Genomic DNA, 21,386 nt, shown 5'->3' on the forward strand with positions numbered 1-21,386 from the left:
CTTTATGCTATGACGGGAAATCACTATAAGTAGGAATGAACTCACACATGCATGAATAAAATGTCCACGTGACTGACGCTGTGAAATAAGGAAGGTGGAACAGAGCTTTATCTAAGGAGTGAAACATTAAGAAACTTCTTTACTGGAGTCAAAGAAGAGGGAAAAGATGGAAATTGAACAAGGCAGATTACAATCTAAATCCTATCACTAAAATTCTGTAAAGATCAAGATTGAAAAGATGTGAAAGCCTAATCAACTTATTCTTTGTAACTGTGTACTTCAGCTCTGCACTTGTAAGGTTTTTGCTAATGTAGTAGGCGGTCTTTCCACAATTCTGAGATCCTTCTGTTATTGTACCCTCCCTATAACGCCCCTGAAGTGGCATGATGACCCCATACGTACGATGATCGATCGACCGAAGCGGCTTCCTTCTATCTTACTTACGTGAATGAAGAGTCATCTTCAGGCAGGCAGGGGTAGACGAAAGAAGGAAGGGGGTGCGTGCCACGACCAAGTGCTTCCTTTCCTACCAATACCCAGGGGATATATATTACCTACTTTATTGAGGTTGGGCCGAAGAAAGAGAATAAATCCCTTTCGTGACCTCGGTCAATCTCACCGCTATGAGATGAAATTAGATGAATGAGCAAGTTGTACGTTTTCACCAATGGATTCTATTAGAGTATAGGGGGTGGGTGCAATACAATCAATCGCTCACTTCCCCACCCCTTACTCCATGAAAAAGGACAGGGACCATGGCAAAACATGCATGATGGGATTAGAGATGAATGAACACGGGAGGAAGGACGCGATAGTGAACCATGGAGAGGAAGACCGGAACGGGTCCTCTCCGATTCCGTGCTGGCTTGGGACTTCGGGCACTCTCGAAGCGGAACTCAGTGCTGGCTGGCATGGGACTTGTTACGACTTTGAGAAAGCATCCATCTCTTGAAGGAAGCGAAACAAAGACACGACTTCTCTGAGCAAGATAGCTTAGGTACCACCTCCAAAAAACATTCTTTCTTCTGAGCCCATTGTCATTGTTTAGAAGTAGATGTGCCCATACTTGAGTAGTTTCTTGATTAGAAATAATGTGGAAATAATCCACTAAGCTCAGGCCCTCTCCTGCCTATGTCAAGTAAAATGGTCCATGCAACGAGAAGGGAGAGGAAATTTAGTTGCTTGACCACCATGAGAGGATTGTGAAGCAAGCTAGGAATCTATCTTTACCAATTACCTTAATGAACTGATCACTTACTCTTGCTCCATTCTATGTTCGCTCCTATGTGTAAGATTGTGAGTTACAAAACTCATGTGCCTGGACTAGAAATGAACTTATATTATTTACAATCTTGTTTTAAGGTATAAGGCTTGGATACGATCTTTCTTTAACACCTAGTATCATGCATTGATTGGTATTATGTGGCCTAGCAGCAATAAGAGTTAGGAGAGGTTAAACTTACACTAACTCAATAATATGTTGGTTGCATGTCTGGCGATCCCCCACGATGCCCACTTCCATCCTCTTCTTTCTATAAATAAAGCATACCTCCTCCTCACTATCTAAGTACACCTCTATATAGTGTGCCTTTCCTTTCCTTTCCCCATGCACCTGTGTCTTAGTTCCCATGGTTCCTTGCAACTGAAGCACAATTTGTTCTCTTCTCAAATCCTTTCTGACCTCATCATCCATTCTATCCTTCCTGGGCCACTCCTTCTAAAAAGGCTTTTTATTTTTGTTTTTTGAAGGGAAGGTGGATTTGGGAAGAAACTTGTTTTTTGACATTGCATCTTGCATGTCATGGGTCCTGGTGATAGCATCCTGCAGGGTGGCAGGTCTATAAGCCTTCACCCAACCCCGTAGTGGCTTGATTAGAGCCTCAGTAAATAACATAACCAACCTAGAAAAAGATATATCAGTTACTATCACTGTTGTCTTATGGAATTCTGAGATGAATGCCTCCGGAGTACCTGTATGTGTGATCTGAGTTAGCTCCCTGAAGTGTATCTCTGTATCCTTTCTGTTGAAGCACTCAATGAGCCTCCACATGAAATCTAGGTAATATGTGATGCTGGCATGGCCCAATGTAATAAGCCCATGGTACCACCAGGGCTTCTCCATCTAGGTGCAGTGTGGCATATTTAATGGCTTCAACCTCCAACATTGGGTTGAGTTGGAGATAGGTGTCCAAATTTTGTAACCAAGATCTAGCAGAGAACTTTGTTGAACCATCAAAATAGGGAAGTGTGAATCTTCTGATACTCTGCAGTTAAAATTCTGGAGCCCCCTCTAGAAGTACCTTGACCTGTTCCTATATTTTATATTTCAGAAGTCTTACAATGACATGGTTGCATGGAACTCCCCTAAGGCCTGATACTCCCTCAGATAATCTAAAAACTACTGACCCTGGTCCTGTTGCTCCTGTGGTCCATGTTGTCCTATTGTTGGCCTATCCAAAAACGGGGGTAAGAGCAACCAACTTGTTAGTTGTTTGAGTGTTTCTATGCAAAGGAATACGTGCACAACTAGCCTTCACATGGTTCCCACCATTACTATTTGATCCTCTGTATCTGTTATTTCCCCCATTTTTATTTTTTACCTGTTGGCTAGTTATCATCTGTTGCCTAAGTTGAACCAGTCATTATTGGCCCTTTGCCAAGTCATTGAATATGTTCATGACACTTTCTTCCGTTGGTTCATTTTTGTCCCCCATGATCCCTTTGCCCTTGGAATATTTTTCCAACGGAATTCCCTCTTCTCTCAGATTTGAATCTAAGTGGGTGACCAGTTTATCTTCTCCTTCCCACACCAGAATGTTTCCTTCGTCTGGATCTGAATCTAAGTGAAAAATGCTTCATGCTCCCATATATCTATGTCAACTATATGTAACCCACTTGTCGTCCCTGTGACCTGGAAACATTTAATTGTTATGAACTCAAATTCATTTTCGTCCGCCTGTTTGTTTCCCACAGCTAGAAAGGAAACCAACCCTGATACCATTATAATATCCCTGGTTTTTAGGACCTTTTTTTTTCTGGTTGTTTTGCCTTTTTCTTTTGTAATTGGAGAAATGAATGTTTAATTCTCTCATATTTTTGGTTGTACACAAATAGAAACTAATATCTAGGTATTGATGAGAAATAATATGATATATAACAGGCTACAACTTATGAGTTTTTATTAACAAACTAAGGTCAAAACAATTCAAACTAGGTCTGACCCTTTATTATCTCTGAGGAGCAGATGAATGACTGGAAATTCCCAATTTAGCCAAAACCTTTTGACTAAGCAACACTTCAGCCCTTCTACACTCCTTTCTATGGATAATATGGGCCACTGAGATGCAGACCAATGAGACTTTTTGCACCCAGTAGTGAAGATTTGATACCCAGCAGTGAAAATACCTCTTCCTTTGGTTGATCCTGCTAATGCATCCTTGAAATCTCACCTTGAAAAGAAGCCTATGCAGAAGTACGTGTTTGATCTACAAACTCTAACACTCCCTCTTAGCGAGGAAGGTACTTTTGGATAAACCTCCATCTAGAACTGGCTTCACCTCCAATCTTGGAACAATACCCACCACATCATCCATTTCCCTGGATGCTCCCTCTAAATTGGAATGCCTCCCTGCCACCTACTTTGGAATATGCTTCGAAGGCTTGTCCTTCCTGACAATGCTCCTAGGCATCTCCATAAGCTCCTAAGCATCCATTAATGTTAGCTCATACCAGATTGGTCTTCTGACAGAACTCGAAGAAGCCTCTCGCCCATCTACCCAATTAGAATATTGAGTCCCTAGTATCAATTCAATATTTAGAGCCTATCACTCCCTATACTCTGTCACTGACATCAATACTCGATCCAAAATCCCTTTGGACCCACCTACAAGCTTGTCCTGAAACCTGTACAACTTACCCTCTCTGACACCAAGCCTCACTACCATCCTGGGTAGCTCCTTCTGAATGTATGAGAACATGTCCATCCTGGAACAAAACTACATACCCCTTGTCCTCCAGAGCTGAGACTGAGATCAAATTAATTTGAAACTTTGGGACATACAAAACATATGCCACCTCTAGAAATCCTCCTAACTCTAGCTGGAATATCACTGTCCTAACCCCCTTCACCACATGTATGGTGTCGACCCCACAAGCCACATGAAAGTTTAAGTCTCCCTCTGAAATACTAGTGAACACATCCCTCATTCCCTCCATATGGCTAGATTCTCCACTGTCCACGAACCATGCATCTTTGTCCTCATACCAGACACTCCTAGTGCTAGAAAGAAAAGAAGCCAATGAGTACTCTGTCTCATGCTTCACCACAAACTCCACAACCTCTACTGTTGCTGCCACCTGTGACTTCCCTTTGCCTTTATTCTTGTTTGGACACTGACTCACATAATGGCCACTCTTATAAAAAATGCAAAGCACTTTTCTTTCCCATTTCCTTCTTCTTCCCACCTTGAGAGGAACCTTACTCTCTAGTATTCATCTTGGTCAAAACCTTTCCTTTTATTGGAGATAAGAAGCCATTAAATCAGTCTTGGACATCTTGGTGTTTCTAAGTTTCTCCCTCAACACCCTTTTCCTACTGTGGTTGTCACTCTGATATAACTTAGTCAGAACCTCCCACATCTCCCTGGTGGTCTTCTTCCCGAACACATGAGGAACAATATGATCCTTCACTCCATCCAGGATGATTCTCTTGGATTTCACATCCTTCTTCTTATGGGTGGCCAATAGAGTAGCATCAATGGGATGTGTGATAGTTTGATCCGAAACTCCCATATCTCATTCTCCTCAAGCACCAATGCTATCCTCTCCCTCTAGGTGTTGTAGTTAGATGACCCATCAAACCTATCCTCAAACCTAAGAACGGTAGCCATCTTTGTCGAACTAATCAACTACTACCAACAACACTCTCGTCTTGATGAAAAAGAAATATGCATTTATAACAGATTACACTTGTACCCCAAATCAATATTCTGCCAGTCAGAGTTTATCACTCTGATACCATGTTCATTTTTATTACTACAGATCTGATTTACAAACTCAATTCAATAATGTAATGTAGAAACTATACTTCAAGCATAGATCATTTCACCCTTAGGGTCTATTTCAATAAAAATATTGAAAAATTATAACCATACCATGTGGTATTCACTATCTTTTTAGTCTTCTTAACACACCTCCTTGGTTTCTTCACCCAACTTTCACTTGGAGTTTCCGGAGTATTCCTTAGCACTCATCTGTGACCTCTAAATACACACTGCAGACTATAAACCTTGTTTAACCTTAAAGCTACCTTCAGGTCTGTGATCTTCACTAGAGCCCTTGCACTCTGTGGATTCATCCTTCCTGGCTAGACCAAGTTTAGTAGATACACCCTTCGGTCCATTTGACGAGACAACGAGAGGCTCATTAACTAGCACTTTACTACTTTCCTCTGTTTCCTTCTCTAATTTCGATGGACTGCACTAGGTGAACTATTCATTGTACCTTGCACCATCAATATAATTGACATATCTTTCCCCTTTGATTTTTTATCCACCTTTTTACCTTTTCCTAAAATATTATTCTGAAGCTCTAGGTCGTGGTACAAGACTCTTTCACCTTGTGACTAGATCGTTGACCTCCATACAAAAAGGGTTTGACCTTCATAAGGATATTCAGAGTAGTCAACTAATTGATCCTTCTCCACATCCATCCTTTACCCTAGTCTCTTTAGCCCCAATACTCTACCTTCATTGTGTCAAACTATTGCATGTGACATGTTATAGGCCCAATAAATATATGAAAAATTACCCTAATTTGCTCATTTAAACAGCGTTTGTGTTATAAACGTCAATGTTTCAATTTAGTAATTCGTTTATGCAATCAACATTTTTTTCTTTTTTATTGTCATGTCCACCCTATCAATTATTGATGTATTGCGTAATGGATGGGTCAGGAGAATAGATCTATATATAGAACTTACAAACTATGGCGAGGAAGAAGCATTCGTGTTTGGTCCTGATTGGAAGAGACTAATGTTGCTGAGTCATAGTTAGGTAAGAGTATAATAAGAAAATATTGCACGCTCCAATCTTATTAGATCCGATTTGTTTCTAAATGTGATAGGCCTTTCTGCAAGATGCAATCCAATGGGTAGAGAAGGCATGTTGCTGTTGTAGGAAGATCTTGTTATTAAGGTCTATTTCCTTCCATTGCCCATAGGTCACAATGGGTGAGGTTGTACAACCCATAGGACTCCACCTGCATTTCACTAGACCTTACATTGACTTGAAAAGCTCTCCTTCGTTAGCCTACTAACTATATGTTTCTTTCAAATCTTGTTAATCTAAATGAACTCTCAAAGATGATCACCACCTGTTGACATCTATCTATTATTCTTCTCATTCTGAGATCATTGGGAGGGAAGGTTCCTATATAGATTTATATAACTAGTCCGTTAAAAAAAACAAGGCTTCATAAGAGTGGTTCTAAGCTTTCTTTTCACTCTAGCCCAAGCAAACTTAAGTGGCACAGTCCCTCTCAGCTCAAAGATCACATCGCCCAAACCAAAGTAGTTGGATCAATAAGGACTTTGGCAGCTTTGTAAAATACAATGTGGAGCTTATTCTTTTATTCTATCCATTTCTTCATATCCTGATTTGGAGGCTTTACTAGGTGCCAACTTGAGCTTGGTCTTTGACACCAGAGCATACTCGGCCTAGTCTAGGAGATCTCGGGACACCCTATTTTCTCCCTCTACTCCAGGTCATAAATGATTTTCCCTCTTGATGTGACATAAAACCTTAATATTGGTACTACTGAAGCTTCTGACATAATGGAATTTCTCTTTCTATTGAAAAAGACATTGGGAAACCAAAGTCCATCCCCTAGCAAGTGAAATCAAATTAGAAACTGAGATCCTGTAAAGACGAGATACTTGAAGAGAAAGGAACTATGGAGGGAGGATTGGCTCTTGACACAAGTAATACCCATGGAGCAGGAAGAAAATCCTAAATCTCCTTAGCCAATTCCAAGGCATCCAGAGAAGTGAAACAAGGAAAACAAATGAGCATTGTAGGGGGCCTCTCCCCCTAGGGTCGACCAAGAAATCCCTCTTCTTAATAGTCGAGCCCTGCCTTCCTTGATGCTTATTGGCTGGGGGGTAGTGGTTGAGCCCTGCTGGGGACATCCTCTCCTTTTAGTAATTCACCCTAAGAAAATACAGGAAGGAAAAGGCTTGGTTAAAGTAGCCTCCTTGGTGAAACCGGATGGATGAATACCAACTTGATTCCAGGTTCAACATTCATTTAGATTAACCAATCTCTTTGAGGGGAATAACCTTTCAGGACCTTATCAGTTCCTTCTCCCTCCAGTTCTTCAGAATTGGTGTACTAAATAATATATAGAGATGATTTAGCATAGCGAGTTTAGGTTCTCCCTTTCTTGTTAAGCAAGGTATAGATAGATCAATCGTAATTTCCTACACACACAAATTGGCAATCCTCTGATAAGGAAGGAGGGCAGGCAACAAGAGGCATCCATCCATAACATGCCGACTGGGGGAGAGGAGAAGCATGAATGGAGATCAAGATTGAAGTTGGGCTAGGTTGCTTGCTTATTGATGTATGGCCTGTCACGCAAGCTCTATAGCAGGCCATAGCAATCCTTTTCTTTCTTCCCCTTAAAGACAAAGACTAAGTAGCGGGTTCGATATAGCATTCTTTTCATTATCACTCATGATGAGCTGAGCTAAAGCCTATAGCCTATATTTATTATTCCTAAACTTTGTATTTCACCCGGCTTACATCTTATAACTAATACATAATGAGCTGAGCTAAAGTTAACCGCTTCATTCACTCATTTATTTAGTTAGCTTAGCTAAAGTTTTCTTTCTACACTTCAAATACTTAACTTAGCCTATCCCTACCACCGCCCCTTCATATCTATTCTTGGGGGCCACAGAACTTGAGCTTTCAACTCTTCATAGAGGTATAGGGCTCTTTGGCTTATATCTATAATATTAAGAGAGTTTTTGGCTAGTAGAGGATAAGGCTTACAGATTTACTTTAAGGAACTGAACACTTGAAGCCTTTATAGATAAAGCCTCAGCCAAGATACTATATCTCTCTTCTTGGGGGAGATTGGTTTTGGGACTGATGGAGCTGCCTAAGCATATATATAAGGCTTGAGCGGCTAATTACAAGGGGGAAAGATAAGGGCCTGAAAGGGAGGTCTTACTGGGCCTGAATGGGCTTTCCTGGCTGAGGGAGTGAGAAGGGAGGAGGGGACTCAAAGGTAAACCCAATTTCAAATTAGAAACTTCTTTCATTTTCCCTAATATCCCCATAAACCATCCAACCACCCTGACTACAACATACCCAAGAGTTCATTCCTTATCAGAGATGGGAAGCATGAAGCTCCAATCAAATTGTGTTATAAAATCCTTATACTGGGCAACAATCCTATACGATTAGTATCAATATAGAGCATCGAGAGAAAATGTCATGCTACCGTGATCGAAGAACTAGGTGAATCATCCAATTTTGAGAATTCCTTGTTCCTCTCTAGGCAAACTTTATTCTCTGTTTGACCAGTCAGTATCACAGTAAAGCAGGCTTATACCATGTAGCTCACAAGAAGTATATTATCTTGAGCCTACCTTTGCAAACCTTCATTACTCTTTAGGAGGTATCTGTCCAATATAAAGTTTTATAAGCTTTGTTCTTTATACCATGCGCGATACACCTACTTAGGCCTTTTCCACCGGACTACACACCCTAGGCTCGTGATTGCATGCTCACCCAGAAGAACTAGTCAGAATGGGATCCATGTTCAGTCTGTCAATTGGTTTATGCCCGAAAAACTTTCAAAATCCTCCCTTAACCTCCCTTAAGTATAAATTCCAATTCAAGTATTCATCAGCCAGAGAAATTGAATTTCTATGCTATTTATTTTTCCCAACCTTTTCATTTTAAGGTCCAAAATCTTGGACTCGTTCACTTCTATTCGCCCTCTATCCTTCCTTAGCAAGTTCCTTATAGTAGAAATCTAGATAGCCCCTTATCAGCAGTAGCCAAAATGATAGTAGCACCAGCCCACTTCCCTAATTGTAGAGCAGAAGCCAAAACCAAATCTACAAAACTTGCAACAAGAGCCCATTTCGCTAAAGTAGTATTAGCAAATCCCACTGAATCCCTTATAGTGATAGCTTCTTAATTTCCTACAATAACAGCAACCCATTTACCTAAGAAGAAGGTTTCCCTCTTAGCTCATTAAGTTGTAAATTATGTCTAATCCACTTCACTAGTAGCTACTTACTCTCCCCAATTTTGTTTAAGCCTGATCTACTAAGAAGGTAGTAGTGATCACCGATACCTTAAGAGCCAAAGAGCCAAATAGAGGTTCCTTATGGTAGCCAAAGAGAAGGAGGAAAGAAAAACAAATGGAAAATAGCCATACTTTTAATCAAACATAGCAACCCTAATTTACACCCTTGATCATATGCCCCCATGATTACAGATCAGATCGTTGCTGTTAGCGGATACACAAGTGCACATAGAGAGATGATACCCACACATACTTGATTCCCCACGATTCTGATAGCACAATTTCCTTCACTCTTATAATTTCCTCCCCCATAACTTCTCTCAGCCTTGCCTTGTACAAATAACTCTACTGGCACCCGCCTTCCTTCTTCTTCTTCTTCGAGCCAAGCTTGTCTTCAATTCTCCTTAAGTTCGCTTGTTGAGAAAATCAGGTCGAAAATATTGTTTCGAAAGAGAAAAAATGTCCATCTAATTGATTTATCCTATAACTTTCTTTCTTCGTCTTCCCCATTCATTCTCTTTCCTGACGAGCCAGCAAGATAAGTGATCTCATTCAACCAACCAACCCAAAAGCTAGCAACAGGCCAAGTGACTTATCTATTCTGGTTGACCCCTATCATGGGTAAATTGAAAGGTGAAAGGGTAGCATATCAGGATCTTTCCCTACCCCTAAAATATGTTGGTTGTAAATAAAGAAAATGCAAAATCATATCTGTAGATGATCATCCAACGATCTGGCCACTCTTTTCGGCCATTCATTTATGTATCCATTTCAAACCCCAAAACAAAATCATCTTCCTTTGTCCGATGGAAAATGCTTGCCTCACCAACATGGACACATCTAGCCAGAAAGCTCAACCTACCATCAATCAATCTATCTAGCCAGGAAGCAAATAAGTAAGCACGTTGTCTCATTCTTGGGCCAGCCAGGGGTGATTTAACTAGTAAGTAGTGAGGCTCTTGCTCGTACTAAAAGCCACCAATGCCATCTCACCTATCTATTCGAAACATCGTGAAATTCCATTCTTCGTAAAGTAAACCATTCCCTCACACCTTGGGAAAGGCCCTCCGGGTCATCACTTTATCTGTTTAGTTGGGTGAAGCAAGATCGATCAAAAATAGTGTTTTCAGAGTGCTAAAATGGACATATATAAGGTTTCAATCTCAATTGCCTAGGCCTCTAACTGCTTGGCCTCACTTTCTATCCTTTCATTTTAATGATACGCTATGAGGGTTACACAATGAGGTGTTTCCTATTAGATAGAGGTGTTACTATTAGGTTTTCTTACCAATAGATGAGGTTGTTTACAATGAAGTTATAGAATGCATGTAGAGCTCGATGTTGATGTTGATTGGCCTTGGCAATTCTAATTGTGATTGGACTTGGAAAGGGCATTGGCAATTGTGTTGGTGATTGGTGATGAACAATGGAAATGGCGTTGGCTATAATGATTGTGTTAATGGATTGGTCTCGGCTTTTGGACTGAGCTTAGGTGATGCTCAACTTTGAGACCGGGTTGATCGCGGGTATACTCGGTTGGCATACTCGGATGATCTTCCCTGCTTGGCTTGGATTGGCTTGGACTGGATAATCTAATTGGTTACTCAAACTAGATACTTTTCTTGGGTACCAGTTATTGAAAACATTCTCATTCAACATTCTCGCCCAATTCAATCTACTCTTTAGGAGGTCCAAGGCCTTACTCTTGTTAGGACACCTCAATGGATTTTCTTCTTACCAAACTTTTCCATTTCAGGAAGGTTACGTATGTTAGGCAGGATGGAATCATTTTCTTTTAGGTGAAGTGGGAAACCTTTTTTATCCTGTTTGCACCCTTGCGAGTGTAGCACCCCAGGTTTGACGAGGAGGAGGTGGATGGGCTGGGATACTCATTCCTAGAAGCTCTAGTCAATGCCACTTATAGGAGCTAATTTCAAATAGTGGTTAATTACGTATATAATAATACAAAAGCTTAGATACATTCTCAGATATCATTTTTTCAATGGCCAACTAGGTTCACGACAAGATATAATTTCAATTTGAAATTATCACAGAAAAAAGTCCCATTAATGGTTTCATTTACCAATATCGACTTTTTGACGGGTCTAAGAGGAATAAGCAAAGGTTTCGCTAAAGGAGAGGAATGCTAAAGAAAATAAGAGCTCTGGGTTAGCTATAGATAGAGCACATAGAAAACAAAAGAGCACATAGTGCATAGTGTTGGATCAATGTGCGCAGGGAAAAAAGAAAGTGTTTCGTAGTGTGCGCTATAGTGGATAGTGCTCATTATTTAGCAAGATGCTTTCATTGGCTAGGCGAGGATACTTGGACTGCTTAGCTATTTGACTCCGCTAATACATTAGGGCCTCATCACTTGGGGAAATGTTGGTTGATTAGTTAGTGCACTTTATTGGTGCTGGTAGTCTTGCCATTTGATGATAGTTATCCACTTGAGAAATGGTTGTATTTCACTTAATGCCGAGTTTCTATGACCAGCATTGAGCCCCAGGATGGATTGATGGATTGATACCACTTTTCGTACCTCATAAAAAAGCGATAGCGAGGAAGCCCAATTAACGTACCATATAATGGACCTACTCGATCCAAGTATTGTGATCCCCAACATGCAGGTTGGTAACAATTCACGCATTCACGCATTCCCCACTACACCCATCATTTCACAGATCATGACCCATTATGAAACAATCTAATGTAACCATTGATATGGATTCTTATTGGCTTTCCTTTTTGAACCAATTTCTTCTTGGATATTTTGGAAACAATGCACAATGCTTACTTACGATCACCTAGTTGAGGATGGATGCCAGACACATTTGGCTTTCAAGTTGTGACAGTCAGGGAAGGAAGCTGGTGGCTTATGATTCTTGATTGTTTTGATCCATAGCCCACATCTTTCGAGAGAGTTGGTCTAGAGGACAAATGATTTCTCACTGAACCGTTGGCTGAGAGAAGGCCCCATTGGTCCCACAGATTAGAGAAGAGGTGGGGATGAGTTACACCATACTCCCTTGGGGATAGGCTTTTTGAATGATACCATCACAATCAGTAAGTTTATCCATACCCAAAATATAGAAAGAAGTTCTCCATTTTCTCAACAGAGGACACATTTGGAACCATGTTGTTTCCTTATTATGAGATTAGCATATTGATATAGTTCAAAACGGGTTTGATTTAGAGAACTTATTTTTGCGCAAGCACTATGTTACTTGTAACAGATTGAACAAAAACTCCTCATTCACAGTTTTCGTGCCTAATTCAATCTCTCTTTTTAAGGGTACGAGGCATAATACTCTACCATTGGTGGAGCTAAAATCTATTTGAGATTAATGAATTTTTTCTTTTCAGCAACTTTATCCATATTGAGTGGGATTCTTTCTTTGGTGGTTGGGGGCATACAAGGATTTAATACCCAGTTGCTTCCATTTTAAACAAAACTGGGCTTAGTATCTTTTATATGGAGCTACTTTGTGGAGATACGGGGTCTAGACAATTCAATCTACAACGTGGGTGTTAGAATTGGGTGGAAACCCCATACTAGAGGTGTGGAAGATAGCATCAGCTAACTTCGAGAAAATAATGTTTGTCACGTACTACCACCCCTTAGAGGACACCTCCATATACACAGTAAGGACTTTCATAAAGAGTAATCCAGCTACTCCTTGGCCTCTGCTCCTTCTCTATTGACCCATCCTTATTCAAAGTATCTCTCTGGGAGACCCAAGAAGGTTTCCAAATCCTATAGTTCTATTCCCTGAAAACCTTATTCGACTATGCCAGATATCTTTCAAACCTATAACTGTTCACTTTTACCGTTCAATTTCACCATCACCAAGGAAGGCATAGCTACTCTAGCAGCCAAGGAAGGTATGGATACGATCATCAAGGACCTTAAGGAAAGACATTATATAGGGGCCTTAATGCCACACTTTAGGTTCTTGCCTTATGACTTGCTATTTCGGGTAAGGTCCAGCTACTCAGTTCAAGGAAATACATATCAGTAAGGTAGCCAATCAGTTTAGTTCAAGTGACATATCAATAGCCAAGGAAATACATATCAATGACATATAAGCTTCATGGGTTAGATATGAATGAACAGACCATATATTTGGATTGGCTGGTATATGACTTACTGGTGAGTATTTTAGGGACATGATTACACCTGAATAGAAAATATATACTATGAATTACCAATTGTAAAGTATTACCGTTAAGGGTTACTACACCAAGCAAATCTGGATAATGTGAAAAGTGGTAAAGAGCTCGTTGTATTTCTTGATGCAATTTATTACCTAGAGCAATAACCATTTACGCGTAATTATGGAGTAATAGATATAACTCGAATTAGTCTATGAAACATTTATTAGTCATGTTTCTATGCCTGATACTCTATTGCTAACCTAACTGAGCAACTAGTAAGTATGTCGATTAACTGGACTCTAGTATTTCATGTTCTAGCCTAATTATAAGGATACCTATGGCACTGTTGTTAACAATTACATATATTGTGAGCTTATCTTTACTCACGATAATGAAACATCCTAGAGAGTATATTCTCTGCCTGCCACCATAACTCAAAACAATGGAGTAAATATAAGGCCCACGAGTATATTTAGTGTTAAACTATTTACAAGCTTAAGGTTAGCATGACAAAGTACACTACTAAGCAACCATGCTCAAATCGTAAAGAGTTAACCATTAATTTACGTTTACAGTAATATAATTGGTAGAGAAAGCTTGTTCCAAGGAGAAGGTATTTGCTAGTGTTGTTTCTGACTTACTTGTTCGACTGTCCGATAATGCAATTCAAATATGTAGCTGAACTATGCATACTACATGCTAATAGGTTGTTCCAGTATAATGATTAATGAGTTTATTATGATTGACTTAGAGTCTGATCTATGGAATATACCTAATTATAACTCGGTGTAAATCAATCATATTACTCGAACTGGGTGTTATGTAATGGTATTAATTCATGATGAATTTGGTATGGTTGTAAGTATAAGGCTCATACTAATGGTCATGAAATCTTAGGTCTAGTACAAAAAGCAAGTCTCATAGCATGCTCATGTTATACTAGTATTTCTTGCCATTGTTGAATACTATTTTATCTGCTTACTACGTATTAATGGTTGAACTCCATCTAGAGAAGAGGTAATACTAGGCATACATTTGCTTATTTCATTCTAGTTCTGTCGTAAAAAGAGTATATTACTAAGTATCCTATTGTACTTATGTGGTACTCAGGATTAGCGGTACTCTTTTATGTAATATTACGGCTGTCTTATTCAGTAAACTAATTTCTTACCCTGAATATGTGAGCAAGCAACTATCGTCCTAGTAAATACTAAAAAACTGTTATGTGTCAATTGACCCAGTTAACTTAATGGTTAATGTATCCACAAGTAAAGTAATAAAACATAGCGTTAATAATTCTAGTAGGCTTAGTTGCATACTTACTCTTAGTACTATTTTAGATCCAAGAATAATAGCTGGTGAGCCCTTAGTAAGCAAGCACGACTTTGATGGATTCATGATAACTTGTGGTATACTAATATAAGTATTCAAAGATTTGTCCAATAGAAATAATTCTGCAATACTGCCACCATTTTCTCGACCCCAAAATGCCCAACGGCCTGACTGTAGTGTGCTTCCAAAATCATCTTTGCACACTTGCTTGAAGGAACACAAAGGTGTCCCAGGTGGCATAATAAGGCATCTTAGAGGTGAAAATTTGGAACTTGCTAACCCTCCAAGAGAATCTGGTATGTGTGGCTAAATTTTGGGTTGCTTTTGTAGAGAAGTGGCCAATCAGAAGTCTTGTTCCCACAAGAGTTGATCACAGTGGTTAACACCATGATCGATGGTCGGCTGAGGCAATATACAACATTATTGGTGTTACCCTTCTTATACTTGATATTCAAATGGAACTGTTGCAGGTATGTGAACCACTTTTGATGGTGATCATTCTACAACTTCCCTTGCATTTGTATGAACTATAGGGGCCAGTGGTTTATATGGATGACCGTTTCCTTCCCCAAAATGTAATGCTTCAATTGTTGGCAGGCCTCCACAATGGAATACATCTCTTTGTCATAAGTGGGATACTTTCGGACTGTGTCTGAAAGTGTCTCACCATGATATGCCATTAGATGCCCCTGTTGAGTAAGGATTGCCCCAATAGCATAGTCAAAGGCATCTGTCTCGATCTCAAATGATTGTTGCAAGTCTAGTAATGTGAGCACTGGTGTAGAGAAGAGGCGATGTTTCAACTCTGTGAATGCCTTTTGTTGAGATTCAAACCAAAAGAAATTTTCTTTCACTCCTCCCTTGGTGACTTGACTCAAGGGCCAAGTGATATGAGAAAATCCCAACATGAACTTGCAGTAGAAATTGGCAAGACCCAGAAAGTTGCGGAGCTTTGTTAGAGTGTTTGGAGCTAGGCAATCCCGAATGACTTGGATCTTGGCTAGATCCACATGAACCCATTCATCAATAATGTATCCCATACACTGAACTTGGGTCATCCCAAAAGCGCATTTCTCCAAATTGGCACATAGCTCGTGTTGTCGCAGCGTTTGCAGAACCTATCAGATGTGGTGGAGGTGGTCTTCCCAACTCTGGCTGAAGATCAGGATGTCATCCAAGTATACCACTACAAATGAGTTGGTGAATGGCTGCAAGATGTCATCCATCAGCCTCATGAAGGTTACAGGAGAATTTGTCAACCTGAAAGACATAACTAACCATTCGAAAAGGCCCTCCTTGGCTTTGAAGGAAGTTTTCCACACATCGGAGGGTTTGATTAGTACCTCGTAATATCCAGATTTCAAGTCGATATTGTTGAAATACTTCCCCCCTTTAGTTCGACTAGAAGGTCATCAATCCATGGGATTGGTACCTATTCCAGATAGTGATCTTGTTCAGTGCCTGATAGTCAATACAAAGTCTCCAAGTCCCATCCTTCTTCTATACCAACATAATCAGGCTCCCACAGGGCAATGAACTCGGCCAGATGTGACCTTTCTGCAGTAGCTTTTGAATCTGTCTCTTGATTTCGCCATTCTCTAGAACGGAGCACCGATATATTGGTCCATTGGGAAGTGGTGCACTTAGGGTCAGATCGATGGAGTGCTTAACCTTATAGTGCAGAGGCACCCTTGTGGGGCAGGTGAAGATGTCCTCGTACTCCTCCATGACCTTGTCTATCTATTGTTGTCGTGCGGAGGGACCCTATCTAGAGGTCATGGCCATCATATTCTTATTTCCTTGAGGGTGTATCATCAGGAAAACAAATTTCCCAATTTTGGAAATGAGCTTACTGCATTGTTTTGTAGTCACCAAATAGATGATAGTAAGCAGTGCTACCTCCATTATCCTATACAAATTATTTCCCAAAGTGACAATAACAGCACGCGGCCTTGACTCATACACAACATGTTTCTTTCATAACTATGGTTGGCCTAATAATACATCACAAACATCAAGGGGAGAAACGTCGCATAATACCTCATTCATGAAGGGCTTGATGTTGTATGGAAGGTGGCACTGTTGGATCATACGAAGATCCCATCCTTGGTGAAGCCACCTGATGGTGTATGATTGTGGATGTGTTGTCATCAGTAAGCCCAGCTGCTTCATGACCTCTGCCAAAATGAGGTTCTTTTGGCTCCTGCTATCGACAATGAATTGTAGCGGGGAACCCTTTACCCACATCTGGGAGTGGAAGAGGCGCTTCTCCTCTGTATCTTTGGGTTCCTCCTTCTGGAACTTCATGGTGGCAACGATGGAATTGTGCTCCACATCGATAATATGCTTCCCTTTGTCATTCCCCCTGTCAGGTTCTGACTCAGGGTCGGAACATGTATCTTATTTTGAAGCCTTTAGCTCAGCCACTAGTGACTGCATGGCCCGACAATCACTTGTGTTGCGAGTGGAGCTGTTATGCAGCTCACACCACTTTCATGTGTCCTTATTCAGCTTCGCGGTGTTGTTGATTTCTTGTAGCTTTGGTGGGTTGTCTTGGACTGCCCTACCTTGGCTTTGTCCTTTGTTCTGTGGTTTGGGGGCACCTTTCCCTTGCTTCAGATTCACAGATCCAAAGTCTCACTTCTTCTGTTTAAACTTTTTCTTGATCTTCATGACATATCGGTATGCCTCTGAGCGAGGAGATGTCCAAGAATTCCATCTCGTCCTAGATGTACCTATGCAGGAAACTGTGGTACTTGAGAACCAAATTCTTCTCAGAATCATTAATACCCGACTTTGTGTGAAGGGTATGAAAAACATTGGTAAACTTAGGCACATCTTGGTCCCTTCCCTGTCACAGCATTTTCCACTTTATGTATTTATCCTCATAGCTCCCGACAAGGTAGTACTACTCCTTGATGGTATCTCAGAATGAGTTCCAAGTGGGTGCAACTGAAAACAATGAATTCAAACTTTCAGCCTTCTGCTCACAGTAAGTTTCCCACCAGTCCTTGACATGGGGGGCTGCTTTGAGAAGTGCAAAACTGATCTTTTCCCGACTGGAAAAATCATGAATGGAAAAATATCCTTCTAGCAGATTTAACCATTTATCTATAGCATCTACATCTATCTGATCCTAAAATATGCGAATGTCAAAGTTAACTTGTACCATATGGTGTGGCACTTCCAAAGTAGCCACCAGAAGTAGATGCGCCACCCTTGGGTAGCCGCTGAAGGATCTAGGCAAAGTTGTCCATCATCGTGTTCCTTTATCACTCGAGGGATTTTTCGAGCAAGATTTTGATAGGATCTCCTGCCCCCTCGTCTTTCTTTTCATTGCCATGGGAGGCCGTCAGGATTTTCGATGCTGGTCTTACAAAGGTTCGACCTGTTCAAGCCCTAACACCTTATATCCACACCTCGTTGGGGACAGGCAAAGAAAAATAGAGAAAGAGCAGACTGCTCTGATACCACTAATCCAGATTTAAACAAGAACGCAAAAAATTACAGATATAACCATAAATACAAAGATGTAGTAGAAATAACACCTCATTTCATTAATATCAAGTACTGAAATATGCTTACAAATAGAATGGAAATAACACTAGCTCAGGCAATGGTAGCTTATCTCTGAGAAGAGATGTGGCGCTTACATGCCTCTGAACTGTATTAAAATGAGGCTCAGAGGCCTATTTATTATTGAGAAATAATGGAAAACCATAAACATCCAAAAACCTAACCCTAGGAGATGAAGCGCCAAACTATGGGCCCCGTTTGGGTAAATTGGTACATAAACTTCCCAGGGCCGTAACTTTGGCATACGATCTCTATTTGACGTGAAAAATATCTTGTTAGAAAGAACTATCCAAGGACTACAACTTTTGAGTGAAAAACATGAGGCTATAACCCATGTTGGTCCTAGTTTTCCCCAAAAAACGTCGTTTAGGGCCTCAAAACGGCTTCGGAAGTTTAGGACTCGAAAACTACCAAAAATAGTAAATTGTGCTACAAATAAGGAAACTAAAAAAATGAAAGAAACAATGGTGGGGGTCCAAGTGGAATAGGCGAGTGGCCACCAATATCCACCTGGATCAGAGGGAGGGCTCTTTTTAAATGTCCTAGTATCTCGTTGAAAGTATAGGTCCCTCCAAAGGAGGGATGAAAAAAACACTAAATCAAATAGAATTCCATGGAGATTCAGATAAATATTATCAAATGATTGTAAAGTAAAAGACCACCCTGTAGATGCACTCACAAAATAAACATTTCCAATAGATGGATCAACTAATTGAGATCCCCCCGCTCCAACTGAAAATACAGTAATCAAGTTTTTTTTTTTTTTTTAGATGTATGCTTCAATTTGAAATTTAAGGGAGAGAGAATCCTCATGCTATACTGCAAGTTGTAGTTCAAATCTCTAGTGTAAGTCACACTTTCAAGTGGTAGTCATACTACAAAATAAAAGTGTGATTTGCAATTTGATGGAAGGAGGTGCAGGACTGGTCACAAATTAGAATGCTAAAGGTGTTGGGGATTAGAAATGAAACTTGTGACTTGAGGAGAATATCCTCTCTTCCAATCGTAGATCTACATTTCAATGTCATTGGAGTATACAAGTGTGACCTATGACTGACAGAAATAATGTCTAGTCTAGTTGCCAATCATGTCCTTAAACCACAACATCTTTGAGTGTGAACTAAAATTGTTGGGTTGTGTTATATTCTTTCCACGACTAGCCCACGTAGTTAACCGGGGGGTTAGATGGGGGGCGGAGCCCCCGCTTCATTACGCCGATTACGTAGCGAGGGGGTCATAGGGGATTTGAGGGGTGTAGGTAACCCCCCTCTATGAGGTCTGAGGCATGATTTTCGCACATGGTTTTGGACGCGATGGTTTTCGGTCCATGGTTTTGGACACGATGGTTTTCGGTACATGGTATTGGATTCTTTGGCATGTATAAATATGTATTGTAACATTGAAAGGAACATAATGAAAAACCAAGCTGGTAGTCCCGGTTTTGGGATCCAGGGGAAATCTCTGTGTATATTTGTTTTATGTGTTATGTTCCCGCATTGTTTATTTTCTGTGTTTTTAGAATTTGTATGCAGGTAATTTTTGTAAGGGGTTAAAACCTACATTTGGTATCGAGCTGTTTTGGCTTCAAGGCGATGCCTTTGTTGCTAAGGGGTTTCACTTGGGCTTGTGGTAGACCCTGTTCAGTGGAATATCTGTGAGATCGATTCTGGTGGTGAAAAAAGATGGCGAGTAGTGGAAAGATAGATATCGAGAAATTTAATGGTCAGAGTTTTGAGTTGTGGAAAATCAAGATGAAGAATCTGTTGGTGGATAAAGATTAGTGGATTGCAGTAGATCCGGGTACTAAACCAACGTGAGTGTCCAATGAAGAATGGAAGAAGTTGGATCGGAAGGCAAAGAGCACAATACAACTGTGTGTCTCAGATTCAGTATTGCTGAATGTATCAGGGGAAGCTACGACAAAGGATTTGTGGGACAAGTTAGGGACTTTGTACCAATCTAAGTCTCCATGAATAAACTATTCCTGCGGAAAAAGTTGTATACCCCGAGGATGAAAGATGGAGACTCAATGACAGAGCATATGAACGCATTTAATACTGTGGCAAGTCAGTTATTATCTGTTGATATTAAAATTTCATATGAAGATATGTGCATCAATTTGTTGTGTTCTCTACCAGATTCGTGGGATAGTATGGTTATTGCAATAGGTAGCAATACAACTTCCTTGTAGTTTGATGCAATAGTCTCATCCTTACTGACGGAGGAGATGAGACGGAAAAATATGGAGAGTCGTAATGGTGATGCCTTGTCTTTACAAGGATAGTCCCATAACAAAAAGAAAAATAAGTCATCGATTGGGAGGTCTAAATCTAGAGGGAGATCTAAATCTCCAGGAAAACCTGTAAAGGTGGTGTGCTAGAAATGCGGAAAGGAAGGGCACTAAAAAAGGGACTGTAAATCTAAAGCTCCTGATAAAGGAAAGGGATCTGATGATGCTCCTTCTGGAGAGGTGAAAACCAACTCAAATGAAGGTGGGGATGTGCACTTGGCTTCTTCAAATACACATGTAGATCATGAGGCATGGTTGATTGACTCGGGTGCACGCTTTCACTTCACTCCCCATAGAGGGGTTCTGCAAGTATGAGAAATATGATGGTGGTGATGTCTTCTTGGGGGATGACAGGAAGGCTAGAATTGTTGGTCGCGGAAAAATAAAGTTGAAGTTGCAAGGTGGAAGGGTTAGAACACTTCTAGGTGTTCTACATATTCCTGCATTAGCTAGAAATCTGATTTATGTAAGCAAGTTGGATGATGCAGGCGTAAAAACAGTGTTCGAGAAGGATACCTGCAAGATGGTTCAATGGGCACTGGTATTGATGTGGGGAGTTTGAACTGGAACTCTGTATAACCTGCAAGGTAGCACTATTGTTGATGGGTGCAATAGTTCTGTGGTTCCTGAAAGTGGAGCAAAAAATCTAGTGGTTTCTGGAGAGAAGACCATGCTGTGGCATCAAAGGCTTGGACATATTGGAGAG

The 21,386-nt window shown here is 40.4% G+C and overlaps 1 pseudogene; it reads right to left on the reverse strand.

Moving 5' to 3' along the window:
* LOC149192496 (110 kDa U5 small nuclear ribonucleoprotein component CLO-like) overlaps window positions 1–21,386 on the reverse strand; it is a 118,866-nt pseudogene that overhangs the window by 91,486 nt on the left and 5,994 nt on the right.

The sequence above is a fragment of the Pinus tabuliformis genome, chromosome 2_2 (genome assembly GCF_031772625.1).
Source record: "Pinus tabuliformis cultivar Carrire ecotype Pingquan chromosome 2_2, CPIR1, whole genome shotgun sequence".
Taxonomy (NCBI): Eukaryota; Viridiplantae; Streptophyta; class Pinopsida; order Pinales; family Pinaceae; genus Pinus; species Pinus tabuliformis.